The 17,233-nt window shown below is 37.9% G+C and overlaps 1 protein-coding gene across 4 annotated transcripts in view; it reads right to left on the bottom strand.

The window, feature by feature from the left end:
- CDH12 (cadherin 12) overlaps window positions 1–16,166 on the bottom strand; it is a 1,193,543-nt gene extending 1,177,377 nt beyond the window's left edge. For all 4 annotated transcript variants that reach the window (XM_061393824.1, XM_061393826.1, XM_061393825.1 and 1 more), the window contains exon 1: window positions 15,741–16,166. The gene's annotated coding sequence lies outside the window, so the exon portion shown is untranslated. The remainder of the gene's footprint in view (window positions 1–15,740) is intronic.
- Between the last annotated feature and the right edge of the window lie 1,067 nt (window positions 16,167–17,233).

The raw sequence follows: 17,233 nt of genomic DNA, 5'->3' as shown, positions 1-17,233 counted from the left end.
CCCAACCCAGGGATTGAGCCCAAGTCTCCCGCATTGCAGGCAGATTCTTTGCCAGTTGAGCCACAAGGGAAGCTCATATAGAAGGTTAGGATTTCAACATATGAAATTTGAAGGTGGGAATATGATTTGTTGTTGTTGTTTGTATCTGAGTCTTCTGCAGCTCCATGGACTATAACCCACCAGACTCCTTTATCCATGAGATTTCCCAGGTAAGAATACTGGAGTGGGTTGTCATTTCTTTCTCCAGGGGAGCCCCTGACCTAAGGATCAAACCTGTGTCTTCTGCATTAGCAGGTGCATACTTTTTTTTCCACTTTCTTTTTTTTAGTATACATTTATTTATTTTAATTGGAGGCTAATTACTTTACAATGTTGTATTGGTTTTGCCATACATCAGCATGAATCCGCCACAGGTATACATGTGTTCCCCATCCTGAACCCCCCTCCCACCACTTTTTACTGAGTCACCAGGGAAGCCCTAATAAGCCTTGTAACTTCTAGAAAAAGAAAGAACTGTGCAAGCAGAATGAGCAAAGGGGAAGAATGTAAGGAGAATAGACCACAAATAAGATGAAGGGTCACATATCACAGGGGACCCTTGACATTTCCTCTGTCGTCAATGGGGGGCCATCAGTTGATTTTGAACAGAAGGGTGACATGAACTGGAATTATTTCAAAGGATGACCCTTGATGTTGATGCTATCCTTTAGAGGACTTGAAGGAAACTATTTAGGAAATGAATGCAGTAATTCATGTAGGCAATTATTACTACTAGAATCACAGTGAGAACAGTAAAAGTGCTGAAAATTGGGATGATTCCACACATACTTTGGAAGTATCACCAACAGGATTTCCTATCAAATTAAATATGCCATGAAGGAGAAAGGGAGGATGTAAGAAAGTTTGAGAAATTTAGCTTGAATAACTGAGAGGATGGAGTTTATCAATAGACATGGTAAAATCTAAGAATAGAATATATTTTTGAGTAACGACCAACAAGTTCATTTTCAACACGTGAATTTGAGATGTCTGTTAGGTACACAAGTATATTATGTGCCAAGAAAGCAGTTGGCTATAGGAGACTGGATTTGGGGAGATCTGTACTGGAGATATATATATTTGGGAGCTGTCAACATATGGTGTTTAAAACTATGTGCGTGGATGAGATCACTCAGATGTGTGGGTGTAGACAGGAGAAAACCAAAGCTACTTCAATATTAAGAGGAAAAAGAAGAAAGCAGCAAATAAAACTGAGAATGGATTGCTAGTGAGGTGAAAGGGAAGATCAAAATTGTAGTGGACATCTGGGAACTCAAGTTAAAAAATTATGTTAAGAAGAGAGAAATTAACTAGGTCCGATAATTATCAAGTCAATTGAAGAGAGTAGTCTTCTATATATCCATGTATTTTATAAGTTGGCAGAAAGTTTCTAGAATATAGGAAACTGCTAGTGTGAGCAGTTATCTATGGGAAGTGGGATAGCAGGTGAGAAAGAAGGGAGATGCAGATTTCAATTTAACCCATTTCAGTTTCAGTTCAGTCGCTCAGTCATGTCTGACTCTGCGACCCCATGAACCGCAGCATGCCAGGCCTCCCTGTCCATCACCAACTCCTAGAGTTTACCCAAACTCATGTCCATTGAGTTGGTGATGCCATCCAACCATCTCATTCTCTGCCGTCCCCTTCTCCTCCTGCCCTCAATCTTTCCCAGCATCACAGTTTTTTTCAAATGAGTCAGTTCTTCGCATCAGGTGGCCAAAGTATTAACCCATTTAGCAATAACTTATTTCCTTTCTCATGAACAAGTATTACAGTTATAAATTATGAAATATACTTAAACAAGAAGAATAACAATTATCATCTAAGTGATAAAATATATCAGATGACAACTAATGAGAACATCCAAAATGTTACATTTTAAAAGAAAACAAAAAAAATCCTCCAAATAGTATCCATGGAAGTGTCATAGAATCCCAAGCTCTATCATAACTTGGGTTAAGTGTTACATCCAGATGGCCTTTTTAAAAATAAAATCATGTCACTTGAAATGGATAGTGTTAAATCACTAATCTCAAAAGCATTTTAAGTGCTAGATGGCTAAAATTATTGTGTGTACACAGCTAAAAACAAACTGTATGTAGCATACGGTGAAAATGAATGTTCTATGACTTTTTTAACATGGATGAAGATTGATTCTGAAGCTCAAGAGGAAGGGCTATATAATCCAGTAGCAGGCTATCCATGAAATTCATGGTCCATGCAGTTTTTCACAAGGGAGTGTTGAAATGCCATTGACCATTATGGAGGCTGAGAGTAGTCAGGAATCTGAAATAAGGTCAAGCAAATAACCTAGAATCAAGTATTAACTGATCCACTGACTTTACATCTCAAGGGTAGACGGCATCAGGAATAAGATAAGATAGTTCTAGAATGTTAAGATATAAGGCAAGTAATCATCCAGAAATAGAGATGGAATTTCATAATAAAATTAGAAATGCTACATCGCCTAGATTTTTAAACATGGGACTAGAGATAAAGTTAAATACTTTGAGAAATAAAGAAAGGATGGGGAATAGAGACTATGAGAGATCTTGATATTTTTGTAATATGTCAAAAATATTCAAACTGATTTTTGTCATGGTAAAATAGCTCTTGTTACAGTTTAAACATTTTAAACTGATGTAGTCAAATGCCTTTTAAACAATGTGTAATAAGTCCAAGAAAGCAAATGTCTTCATACACTTTTTAATATTCTTACTTTAATTTCTGTCAGAGAATAATAGTTACTTTTTTGATAAGAGAATTTGGCTTTACCTTTTCAGCCTAAAATCATTTTTTTGTTACTTTTACGGAGTTTGAAACTTTCCTTGGCATTAAAGAATGGAAGATTCGATGTATTTATAAAAATTGGTTAAGTAACCATCAATGAAAATATCCTGGTTCTGCATTAAAGTTATTAATCATAGCTTTATACCTGGGAAGCAAAATATAATAGTTTTTTAGGGAAGTTCTCTGTGAATCCACAATACTGAGGAATTTTTCCGAAGTCAGTTTGTAAAAATATTCATAATATACTAGTTCTGCATGGTGACATGAACTAATGAGCGCTCTTTACACAAATTCACTTAGAGATCCAGAGTAGGGCACAATGCTCTCTTTTTCCACAGTGTCGTAAAATTAACATCAAACACAGAAGAATTTGCCATTCTTCACCACCCCCATGGTTGTCATCTCCACACCAGAAATTGCAGAGCAAGAATAAATGAAGTTGTTTTCTTCCTGTCACTCATATTTTATATAGTTGTTTCTATAGTGTAGACGTATTTCACTTTTAGGAAGGATTAATGTCAAAAGGGTTTATTGCTTTCTATCAGAAACATCTAGGTAGCTTTAGAGATCTTACTGAAAAAGTTGTTTTGAACAATTTTGTGTGTGTACACAGGCACACACTATGGTGATAAACATGAAATGTTAGGGCACCATGGAAACACTTCAAAAAACATTTAAACTATTTTCTGCAGTGAGTTTTCCTTAATTTTAAAGATTTTTGAACATGAACATGTACCTCTAAAAAGACTACAGAATTAGCAGAAAGTAGATATGAAAAGGAAGCAATCACCATATTGGAAACATAAAACAGATTTATAACTGAGGTAGCATTTTTAAAATGTATGGACTGATTCAACATCTACCTATCTCTCTGTGTCTGCAGGCATGAGTGTGTATAACATCGGGGAACAAGAGTAGATGGTTAGTATGAGTTTTATTTGAAGGATGCTTAATTGAGGGGAGAGGGAGATGGAGAAAATGTCTGCCATTCTGTTTAAGATGCTCAGATAAACTTTGAATAAGCTGTTGATACTCTCATGAGGAAATGGACCCTTAGCTGAAATTTCATATGCTTGGCAAAAATAATAATTCATCTACAGTTGTCAGGCACAAAAGTTCACAGATTTATCCACTAAGATTTCCTGTAATGGTTCAGAAATCTACAGACACAGGGGAAGGGGCTTGACAAATTATTTGGGTGTGATAACATGATTCACATAAATGGTAGGGGATAATAGGCAACTTAACTCACTGCAAATCAAACAGCTCCATGATCCATCATTAACCTAAGGGAGCCTTCACTTTATCGAAGCAGCCCACTAAATGAACAGGTCACCACTTATTTAAAAGCTCAGAGATTTGTTAATGTGCCAAGGATTTAGAGTCTATTAGATCAGATGGCCAGAACTATAGGCACTTTGGAGAGCTAACATGCTTTGGTGTGTGTGTATAAATATTTTAAAGAAGATTTTTTTAAATTGATTTAAACAGGGCACGCTACATTTGTGACATTATGCTGTATAAATGTGCACATGTCACGTTGAAAAGAAAAATGAAAAAGGATTCTGTAGAGAGATACTCCAGGAGCAGAAATAAGTTTCCACTCTAAGCCGACTTTCATAATGCAATTAACTCCATTAGAGAAAATGGAATGAATACTGTTCAAATAAAGACAATGCAGTTAGCAGAAGCAGCAATTCAAGAAGAATTAGCAATGCCCTTCTGAAGAGAGCTACTGAATTAAACCTTGGAGGGTTTTAAGATTAAGCCATTTAATTGTTAACTTCAGGAGCTCTGGACTTTGCATAGACAGGAGTCCAGGTGTTAACACTGATTCTTCTCTGTTCTTTACAGATAAAAAAACTGAATCTCAGAGCCAATTAAGAAAAATCTTTACAGTCCTTATTTCCCTCTTTTTAGTGTATTTTGGGAGGTTTATTTTAATGGTAGGCACCATGGGGAATTAGGGACATTATACACAATGAGATGGTATTGACTCTTGAGGTGAAAAGATAACTAGTGTTTGCCCAAATTAATCTGTCTTAACTTTAAAACCATTTTTTTTGGTAGGTTGACACTCAAATTCTGCCCTTTTTATTTCTTAAATCATTTTAATAAGAGAACACTGCTTCAGTACCAAATACTAATACAAATGGCATGATTAGTTAGCAATAACTATATTCAGGGATCAGATTATATGCATAATTACAATAAAAAGTCACATAATTAATTAATTGTCTCACTTTTCTCCCTAAATATAACCACTCTTAACATATCATATGCAAATTGCTCAGAATCCTGTTATATGTATCTGTATGTTTAGGTGAATGTGTATCCATTCTATCATTCATTCATTCAATAATTCAAACAAATAATTACTGAGGGCTTCTAAGTGCCAGGTACTTCTGTAGGCTTTTCTTCATGGGCCTTGTGGTTTATTTTGGAAGATGGATAACATAATGCAGCATGATGTAAGTTGAAGCAGGTCTGATTTAAATAAAATTAAATAGATAATGGGTAGAGAGAATTCTGGAGAATGAAGTTGTATTAATAGACTAGTTATAGCTCTTAAGCAAGAATATTTAAACTGAGATCTACATGAATTAAAAGGGGAAGCTGGGTGACTGCCAAGTCCCTCTGGCAGGGATAAACTGGACATAATGAGAAAGAAAACTGAGGGACTAGGCCAGATATTGACTTTAAACTGTGAAAGTACCTTGACCATGACATTGGAGGGTTTACATCCGGCTAGTATGCAATGAATTGTTAGAGGAGGGAGCTAACAGTAGAAGCAATCTTTTAAAGACCAGTTTCAAGCCAAAGATAACTGAAGTTTAATCAAAGGTAACTATGGTGGAGCTGAGAAGTGACTGGATGAAAGACATATTTGGACAATAAAGCCATGAAGCCAGTAGACTCAACTGTGGCACTAATTGTGGGAAAGGCAAGGTCTCAGGGTTGATCCCAAGTTCTTTAAAAACTAAATGAATAATTATATAGTTTACTAGAATGAAGAAAAACTTTAAAGTTACTATATTTAGGTTGTGGTAAGAATGGGCAAAAATCATGAGTTTGAGTTTTGAAAAAGCTGGGTTCAAAAAAAAAAAAAGATGTTGATATGGACTAAACTTGTGACCCCCTTCCCAAATTCAGGGACCAGATATGTTGAATTGCTAACCCTCAATATAATGGTATTTAGAGATATGGCCTTTGGGAAGAAATTAAGGTTAGATGAGGTCATAAGGGGGTTTCCCTGTTAGCTCAGCTGGTAAAGAATCTACCTGCAATGCAGTAAACCCTGGTTCGATTCCTGGGTTAGGAAGATCCCCTGGAGAGGGGAATGGGCACCCACTCCAGTATCCTGGCCTAGAGAATTCCATGGACAGAGGAGCCTGGGGCTACAGTCCATGTGGTCACAAAGAGTCAGTCACAACTGAGCAACTAACACTTCCACTTTGAAGAAACACCAGAGAGTTTGTTCACTCTCTTTCTTTGTCAATATCAAGAAGAAGTCATGTGAGTACACAGCAAAAAGACATCTATCTGCAAACTAGAAACTCTCACCAGGAACCTAATTAGCCAGCCCCTTAATCTTGAACTTCCTACCTTCCAGAATTGTGAGAAAATAAGTTTCTGTTGTTTAAGTCACCCAATCTATGGTATTTTGTTCTAGCTGCCCAAGCAGACTAATATAGATATGCAAGTGGAAATACTAAGTAGGCATTCTTAGAGACTGGAGACTAGAAACTGATGCTCAGCATAGGCATTGGAGACAAAGATACCAATCTGGAAAGGGGCATTCAAGTGATATTTAAATCTGAGCTGTTACTAAACAAGATTACTCTTGAGTGCATTTCTAGATAGAGAGGTGAGTGGGCCTTGGACTGGGTCCTGGGAAATTCTGATAGTATCTATTTATAGGACTTCCCCAGTGGCTCAGTAGTAGAGAATCTGCCTACCAATGCAAGAGATATGGGTCCAATCCCTGGGTCAGGAAGATTCCCCTGAAGAAGGAAATGATAACCCACTCCAGTATTCTTGACTGGGAAATCCCATGGACAGAGGGGCCTGATGGGCTACAATCCAAAGGGGTTGCAAAGAGTCAGACATAGCTCAGCTACTAAACAACAACAAATCTACTTACAGCTAACACTTGAACAACATGGGATTAAACTTCAAGGGTCCACTTATATGCACATTTCTTTCAATAGTAAATGTTACATGGTGTGTGGTTGGTGGCATCCACAGGTGCAAAACTGTTGATACAGAATAACAGAGAATGTAGAAGGCTGACTATGAAACACAGGCAAGTTTTCCACTGTTTGAAGGGTCAATACCCCTAACATCTGTGTTACCCGTTATGTCCAAGGGATGACTGTGTAAGTCTGAAGACAGAGAACTCACCAAAGGAAAGTAAGAAGCAGCAGCAGTCAGGGAGAAAATAATAAAATAATAAGGCAAGGAAAAGCACCTGTAAATTTCTACAGAATATAATCTGAGTATTGGAGTTGTTGGGTTTTAAATTTTGATGGATACTGCCAAATTTTCCTCCTAAAAGATTTCGCATTTTATAGTCCAGCCCAAACTCTATGAGGTGGGCCTTTTCTTCTGTGGTGTGATTGTGTATTTTGAACATGCCTGACTTTAGTTTTTGTTTTTCAAAAGTAATGCCTGTTTACCACTATCACTGTGTGGAGGTGTGTGCAAACTTCTGGGCTTTGGCAGATTACACACCATAAATTATCATGTATACTTTTGTTTCCTTCATTACTAATGTTATATAACCATAGGCATATACAATTCCTTGTGAAATACTGAGATTTGATGGTTGTACAGGATAAATATATTAATTCTGCTGTTTAAGATGTATACTATTTATATTTAGTATACATAGATATTCACTGTATATGCAAGATTACTTGACATAACTCTAGTTCAGGCTGCAACAGCTAAACTTCTAACACTGAACTCTCTTCTATGTGAGGATCTTATATAGTGGCGACATTTTAGAAAACAGGTTAGCACAAATACTACATGCGAATTAAGATAACTAGATGTTTCTCTGTGAAACACTCATTTACTTCCAAAAAATCATTCTGGGCTTCCCATTCCTGACTAGGTAAACATATAATATAATATCTTGCCAAGAGTTTGTTTTTCACATTTTACTCACTATCCTATTGCGACTAATTAGAGAAAATAGAGTTTGAGTACATTTTTTGCTTTTAAATCTGCCTGAAATCACATCCTTGGACTAATGGCTATGCTTCATAGAAGTAAATATTGACTCACAAAGTGGTAGGAGGACAATTTCAATTGGGATCTATTGTTAGTTGCTTGTTACTTGAAACATTCCTATGCCCTTTCCTGAGAAACAGTTGTAAATGCATCATGCAATTCAGTTCCTATGATAGCACACATTTTTTTTCCAAGGGCAGCATGGAGTCTGTGTGTGTGCATCTGTGTGTGCTCAGTTGTGTCCAACTCTTTGTGACCCCATGGACTATGGCCCGCCAGGAGCCTCTTTCCATGGAATTCTCCAGGAAAGAATACTGGAGTGGGTTGCCATTTCCTTCTCCAGGGGATCTTCCCAACCCAGGGATCAAACCTGTGTCTCTTGCATCTCCTGCCTTGGCAGGCAGATTCTTTACCACTGTGCACCTGGAAAGTACAGAACAGAGGCTCAGTTCAGTTCAGTTACTCAGTCGTGTCCGACTCTTTGTGACCCCATGGGCTGCAGCAGACCAGGCTTCTCTGTCCATCACCAACTCCCGGAGTTTACGCAAACTCATGTCTGTTCAGTCAGTGATTCCATCTAACCATCTCATCCTCTGTTGTCCCCTTCTCCTCTTGCCTTCAATCTTGTCCAGCATCAGGGTCTTTCCAAATGAGTCAGTTATTCACATCAGGTGGCCAAAGTATTGGAATTTCAGTTTCAGCATCAGTCCTTCCAATGAATATTCAGGACTGATTTCCTTTAGGATGGACTGGTTGGATCTCCTTGAATAGTCTATCAGAGGGCAGACAGAATAGAGGCTGCTGCTGCTGCTAAGTCACTTCAGTCGTGTCCGACTCTGTGTGATCCCACAGAGGCAGCCACCAGGCTCCCCTGTCCCTGGGATTCTCCAGGCAAGAGCACTGGAGTGAGTTGCCATTTCCTTCTCCAATGCATGAAAGTGAAAAGTGAAAGGGAAGTCGCTCAGTCGTGCCCGACTATTAGCGACCCCATAGACTGCAGTCTACCAGGCTCCTCCATCCATGGGATTTTCCAGGCAAAGTACTGGAGTGGGGCTACTAACATCAATTCCCTATAGTTAATGTTTCTCAATATTTACCAAGCATTTGTATCTCTTTCAGTTGCACTTTAAAGTATTACTTTGGATAAATTAATTAGCATCACATTTTGGATATTTCTCAACAATCCTTTTTAACATTTAAGATATCACTTTAATAAATGCTGAAATGTCACAATTATTATTTGATATTTCATTTGAATTATTTGTGAACATTATTTCACTTGCATTATTAAAATTAAATACATCTTTTAATTGCAGCTTTCACCTGAGCCTTGCATAGTATACATTTTCATCTTCTCTATGTTGGTTCACAAACTCAGGAACTTCTCAGGTGAAATCTGAAACTGACCCTATAAATGGAGGCCAACGAAAGACAGAAAAAAAGGTAGACATTCCAGATTGGCAGGTGTCAGGTTTAATAAGCAACAGAACATATACAAAGTTTGTCTTGAGTAGCAGCAAGACAAGCACATCTCTGCATCTACCCACCAGAATCTTAAATTTTTATACAGAGGACTTAAGGATCTTTTGGGGCTTCCCAGGTGGTGCTAGTTAAAAGCCTGCCTGCCAATGCCAAAAACATGAGATACAGATTTAATCCCTGGGTCAGGAAGACGCCCTGGAGGAGGGCAAGGCAACCCACTCCAGTATTCTTGCCTAGAGAACTCCATGGACAGAGAAGCCTGGTAGGCTATATTTCATAGCATCACACAGAGTTGGACATGACTGAAATGACTTAGCACATGGCACTTAAGGGGGTTTCGTCATGTATTCAGTCCAGATGGCCTCAACAACCTTACTCTCTAAAGGCTGCATCCTTGAACGAGGTCCTAGTGGGGGAATGGTGGGCACAACTACATTTCAAGGCTAGGGGAGAGATGAGGAGCCTCCAATTGCTCAATCCAGCTCAGGGTAATCATTAATCACATCCTGTTTATAACTCTTTCAATTCTAAAGCCTTGATCCTTTATTTCATTTCTTTCTAAAGATTTCTACCTCATCTATTTACATGCTCAAATATCTATAAAAAGACAAGCCCACAAATTTCCTGGGACTCTGTATTTTCTCTAGCTACCTTCTATTCTCTTGTTATTCAATCATTATAAGTCATGTTCAACTCTTTGTGACCCCATGGGCTTTAGCATGCCAGGTTTCTCTGTCCTCTACTATCTTCTGGAGTTTGCTCAAATTCATGTCCATTAAGCTGGTGATGCTTTCTAACCATCTCATCCTCTGCCACCCCTGTATGGCAAACCATTCTAGTATTTTTGCCTGCTAAATCCCATGGACAGAGGAGCCTGGTGGGCTATAATCCATAGGTTTGCAAAAGAATCAGACTCAACTTATCAACTCAACAACCCCTCTCACCTATATCAAGTTATGGATAAAATATTGTTTTCTCATAAAGCCAACTCTGATTACTCTGTATACAGCTGAAAACTTACCCACACACCAACCATCCCTGATATTCATTCTCTTCTTTGCTTGACTTCCAACCCTTTTGAAACACAGTGGTAAAAGTTTCATTACAAACCAAACCCCATTGATTCTTTAAACTACCAGAAACATCCATGCCTGTCTATTGAAAGCACGCTTGCCAAAAATAAAAGGATTTTTTAAATTTAGGTGACCTGAAAACTGCTTCTAGCCCAACATGCTAAGTGAATTCCATGACATAAAAAGGCCTGGTCACTGTATGCTTTTATTTTACCCAGCAGGCCAGCTCTGACTATAGTTAATCTCCACCAAGCTAGCATGCTATAATTTAAAAGGAAGTTTAAAAGGAGAAAGACTTGACTGTTAGTTAGTATGGTCTACGTAGTAATATACTAAATCAAAAGAAGCAACCAAGAATCAAAAAGATAAGTGGCTTCCCTCATGGCTCAGAGGTTAAAGCCTCTGTCTGCAATGCAGGAGACCTGGGTTCGATACCTGCGTTGGGAAGATTCCCCTGGAGAAGGAAATGGCAACCCACTCCAGTATTCTTTCCTGGAGAATCCCATGGACGGAGGAGCCTGGTGGGCTACAGTCCACGGGGTCGCAAAGAGTTGCACATGACTGAGTGACTTCACTTTCACTTTCTTTCCTAAATGCCCAGAGATTAATCTCAAAATTTGCATTCAAACAATTGTCTTACTCTCAAGTTTTCAACTTTCACATCATCATGCAGATAATAAATCTTGACTCTCATCTGTACCTGGAAAAAATATACAATAATTTTTCAGCAAATAGGAGTTATAAAATTCATTGATGATAGGGCACATTTAAGGTGTAATCAATTATACTCATGGGCTTCCCAGGTGGAACAGTGGTAAAGAATCTGCTTGCCAATACAGGAGACACAGGAGATTTGGACTCGATTCCTGGGTTGGGAGGAAAGATCTCCTGGAATTGGAAATGGCAACCCACTCAAGTATTCTTACCTGGGAAATTCCATGGACAGAGGAGCCTGGCAGGTTACTCTACTCCATAGAATCGCAGAGTTAGACACGACTGAGCATACATGCAAATACACTTGTAAATAGCTTCTTACTTTATGGGTAAGTTTGTATTCACAACTTACGTCCTAAAGTTTGACTGCATCTTTGGTACTTAAAACTAATCATGTGTCATTCAGCCATTTGTCCACATAAGTTTAACAGTTGATACGTAAGTCTGGCATTTCTCTAATGAGTATCTGCGCACAGATTAGGGCTAACCTGCTCTCACTAGAATCTTTTCACATATATGCATGAGATGTACATATTTTACGAAAAAGTTTACATTATTCAAGTGAAGCACCACTTATATATAAGGTAATATAAATAATTTATAGAATAATAACTTTGATGTTCAAAAAGAAGGGCTATGAAACAAAACCACAACCCTTTAGTAAAAAATAAATAAATAACTGAAGCACATTGAAGATTTAATTCATCCTTTAACACTGTAAGATATAGGGCTTCCCAGGTGGCACTAGTGGTAAAGAATCTGCCTGCCAAGGCAGGAGACACAAGAGACAGTTTTGATCTCTAGGTCAGGAAGATCCCCTACAGTAGGAAATGGCAACACACTTATGTATTCTTGTCTGGATAATTCCATGGAGAGAGGAGCCTGGCAGCCTACCATCCATGGAGCCGCAAAGAGTCAGATATGAGTGAGTGCACATACACACACAAACAAGATTTAATATGATAGAGTTTAGAAACTTCAGTGAATTTAAATTTATAAAAATAGTAAACATAAGTACTGTTTTCAACAGTTTCTGTGTGTGAATGTGTTAGTTGCTGAGTCATGTCTGACTCTTCATGACCCCACAGACTGTAGCCCACAAGTCTCCTCTGCCCATGGAATACTCCAGGCAAAAATACTGGAGTGGCAGTCATTCCTTTCGCTAGGGGATCTTCCCAACTCAGGAATTGAGCCCAAGCTCCTGCATTGCAGGCAAATTCTTGCAGGGAGCCACCAGGGAAGCTCTTCCATAGTTTGACATGTGTACATTAAATTAAGTGATTAAGTAATAATTGGTAACTGAATAAATGTATTCTTAGAACATTTATCAGGGATCTCACAAAAGTAGAATAATATTACATGAATGTCACCTGTTAATTTTTCAGTATCATTAGTGTGGAAAAAATGTTATCCCATATTATTAGTCATCTATCATGTGATGCTTAAAAAAAAAAACTTTGAAAATTTTATTCAACATAGGCAGCATTATTCATATTCACACAAACATATTTCCCTTCTGAAATCTGGTGATGATATATCATACTTTAACATGATAATTCAGAAAAACAACAACAACGCATTGCCTTAAAGCCAAAAGTTAAAATGTTTTTAAAAGCTGTAAGAGTGCAAATTGTTCAATTATATATTAGTAAATTAAAAAGAATATTCCCATTGAAAATCATAAATTTTCATTCCTTAAATAAGTTTACCTCCATATAAGTTGTCCCTATTCATAAAAACTCTGTATTTAACAAGAAGGGTGAAATAATTCCCACCTAATAGTTTAATATAGATAGAATCACCATTTGGTGCCACATTATAAGCCAAATTTTATCTATTCCTGTGGTAACACCAACATAGTAATAAAGGACGTAGTTAGTTTAAAAAGTTATAATTTGTCAAAAGATGAAAAGAGTAGAATCATACCTTAAAGGAGACATATATAATCATCCTTTCCCTTCAGAAGTAAAAAGACATTTACAACAACACTACTAGTAGGCTATTTTTATTATACAAGTTCTTAGATTTGATATTTACATGAAAACATGCCTCACTTCTAAGGAAAAATATCACTCTACCCACCTTCCTATGGTAATTGTTAGATTTAATGACATGACATCTAAATGGCATAGGTGTGAAAACAGTACTGCTTCACATTTCGCATAAGAACAGCTTAAGCAGACTATTTGCAGTTCTATTTCATCAGCAACAGTGATTTGAGGTTCACGACAGTGTATTTTAAGGAGGAGGAGTGACATATTTTTACCAATCACAAAATGATAAATGATTGATTTCAACCAGGATCACAGACTATTACATGAATCACATTTCTGCCAAAATATCAGCTGCAAAAGATGCTAAGTCTAAGGAGATCAGTTCTGTGCCCCATCCTTTAAAGATGCAATCAGACTGAGGTATAAGTATGTCACGTGAAGCATTAACAGGGATTTTCCCCCATAAACTGAGGAGTGTTTTTGCTGTGATAAGAAGTTAATATGCATCATCCCACATGTAGGACAAATGACACCCACCATCCCATAATAATTCCGCTCTTCTCATGGGAATTATCTAAAATGATCACATCACTAAGCTGATCAGTGGAAGGAATGAGGTCTAGTAAGGAAAAAAGCATTCTTGGCTTGAAAAATTCCCCCTACTGCTTGAAAATGGTATACAGCAGTAGAAGTTAAGAATCTAGAAACCGGAGATTTGCTGAACACAACAGAAAAGAAAATGGAACTTTTTTCTTTTTTTAATGGGGTAGGAGCTTAACATTGGCAGGGTCATCCTTGGACGTTAGTGTTCAAAGTAAGAGGTAGTATTATTAGAGGGAAAATGCATTATATTCTGGAATTAAATTTTTAAATGAATATGAAAACTCTTTTTACTCCAGTAGTTTCTATGGCAGGTGGAGGAATGGTCCCTATATTTTGTTACTGAACCAGCTCACATGCTGATTAGTGGAAAGCTCCTATTTTGTTTATGGTTATGCTCTTGAGCATTCTAAAACAATTCATCAAGCAATTTCTATGGCTTAGGTAGAGTAACCATCTACCTTTTTTTTCTGTAGAGACCTTCTCCTGGCATCATGGAAATATTTATAATAAAATGGACTCATTTAAAGTCCTTTTTAGAAATCATAATGAAGACATAACTTAAAATGATTGGGATAATTTAATGAATAAGTGATGCTACTGAAGGATGAGTTTCAACATTTCTGGGCAGCTGCATACCTAATACTATTTGACAGTTCTAAAAATGATCAAGTATGCTGAGAAGATTGAACAAACTCATACCTGCTTGGCATGATTGGATTTTCATGTTTTGGTCATGTATAGTGTAATTCAAAACCGTAAGCATATTTTCAGAATTTACTCTATTTAAATTTTTTTTCCCCAGTCAGGATGTAAGGTAATTTTCTAGCTGAGCAATTTGTGAATGAGCTTCACAATACGTGATGAGAAACAGAAAATCATCTCAATGGTCACAGGATCAGCCAAAAGTATGTCAGTTCCCTCTCCCGAGAGAACAGAGAATATGTCTATAGGATAGGGAATATCAAGCACTCTGGACTACAAAGGCTCTGAAACCATGTAATTCAGATAGAAAAAGACACAAATAAGGATCTGTAAAAGGAAGAAAATATTTATAAAATGCAAATGGTCTCTTTAAAACTGATTTACTTGCATGTACTATATTAATACATATTCCTTATATTTTAAATGGACCCCCAAATGATTAATATCATTAAGATAATTATGAAATGCCTATTATGTAAGCCACAGCAGATTTAGTAATCCGTACCTCTTTAACTTGTCCCAAATTAGTTTTGTGGTAGGAAACTCAAATAGCTATATACAGAAAGACCAGTCATTGAAACATTTACATTGTTTTACATTCTTTTCAGTTTTAATGAAGAATGAAGTTTAAAATCAGTGGAGAAGGAAGTAGGGCTATTATTGTATTTTAATAAAAATCAGTTGAGGCATTTTCAGAAGCCGTTTGAAAATAAAGCATTAATGATTGTGTAAAAGAGATATTAATAAAGCCATTTATCATATAAACAGTTGAACACTTAGCTTTTTTTTTTTTCCACACGAAAATTTAGACAAGCAAAGTAAGGTATCTTAGTGGCTAAAACACTTCTTTCCCTCTCTTTGTAATTTAACCCCTCGTTCTGCAGAGGACAGACTTGTTTAGAACTTACCGAAGTTTCCCAAAGCAAAAACCACGCACCGGCTCCTAATTCAGATGCTAGATCTGTGGGCAGCCTCCCTCCTTCAGCTTCTGATTACGCTAGACAACACTTTATTAATCATGTATGAATTTCTGCGCGTGTACCCTGAAGCGAACACACACTCTGCAATCTCCATTACCAAAAGAAAAAAGAAGAAGACGCCTTACCTGATGGCAGAAACGGCGGCTGCAGGATCAGTAGCAGAAAGAGCAGCAGCAGTATGTATGCAACAAGCCAGGCTTTGCAACGAAGGTGAGATTGCGCTCTCGCTCTCGCTTTCTCGCTTCCTCTCTTTCTCTCTCTCTCTCTTACTCTCCTAAATCACTGTAGCAGCAAACTGCGTTGCATTGTTTCCCCTTTCAGTCACAAAAGGCCCTCCAAGCCGGGCAGCTAGGAGAGACACCACTTTCTTCCTGGAAGCGGCTGCCTCTCTTCTCAGAAACGCCTGGACCCCTCTCTGTGGCTCCCTCCACGTTTACCCTTCAGATCAATGATGCTCGCGGAGCGGCTGGAGCTCAGCTGCAGCGCCGAGCGGCCAGCCAATGGGGGCGCAGGATTCCCTCCCAGTCATCTCCCCGCCCTCAAAACAAAACACAGCGTGCCTTTGACACAGCACCGAGTTGTGAAAAGTCACTGAATCCTACGTTTGAAATCTATCTCGGTTGTTCTTTTTTTTTTTTTTTCCCCTAGCGTTCATTGCATCCAGGTTCTAGGGAATCGAAGCTCGCAGAACACTCAATTAAATCAGCTTAGTGGAGGGGGAACATGGGGCGCGGAGAAAGTGAGGGCACTGGGTTAGTTAGCTCTGGCGCTTTGGCGGGTGGTTGAGGACCATTCACAATCAGAGGAGTGACGATCAGCTGGGAGGCAAAAGGCTTAGGTTTCTAGTCCTCACTGCCCTCAGTGACCTGATTCTTTCATTTTTGTGGCACTAGAAAATAAAATCCATTTTACCTGAAAGTTGGCTCATTCTCTAAATATTGTCTAAACAAGAATGAGCTTCTCATTAATGATAGCAACCTTATTCATGTCCTTTCTACTAGTTCATTTACCTGTTTCCATTCTCATAGATCTTGGTCCAGATCCTGTGAGGTACTAAAAACTGTTCATTCTACTTTAATTTTGGTGTAGTTAAATATGGGAAGATTTTTTGTTTTTAATTGACATTAACTTCTCTACCTGGGGGAATTTTTTTATTCAGTGATAAATTGCAACTTTATTGAATACTATAATGAGAAACATCTTAGAAAGAGGAGTAACACGATTGAAAACAATAATGTTACTTCTTCCCAAACCCCAAAAGCACAATGCCTGCTTTATCTGTGATGATCTTTCTTTACATTTCTGTGAGCTCACAACCTTGGGAATTCCCCAGGGGAAAAACTTAAAACTGGTCTCCGGACACAGAGTGCAAAGAGGGACTAAAAAAGAGTCTGGACTCTCCAGGGGTAAGTGCAGTTGTAATAAGCAAAGAAACTTATATACAAGGTTAGCCTTTGGTGGCTGAAAGACAAATTTACACACTTGCCCACCAAAATCCTGTAAGTTTTTACAGAGGCTTTAACAGGCTTTGATCATATACACAGTCCAGATGGTTTCAACAACTCTGTCAGTATTAGTCTCTCAAGGCTGTATCCTTGAAGTGGCTCCTAGGGCTAGG

Source organism: Bos javanicus, chromosome 20 (genome assembly GCF_032452875.1).
Source record: "Bos javanicus breed banteng chromosome 20, ARS-OSU_banteng_1.0, whole genome shotgun sequence".
NCBI lineage: Eukaryota > Metazoa > Chordata > Mammalia > Artiodactyla > Bovidae > Bos > Bos javanicus.
This window is presented reverse-complemented; position numbering and strand designations above follow the sequence as displayed.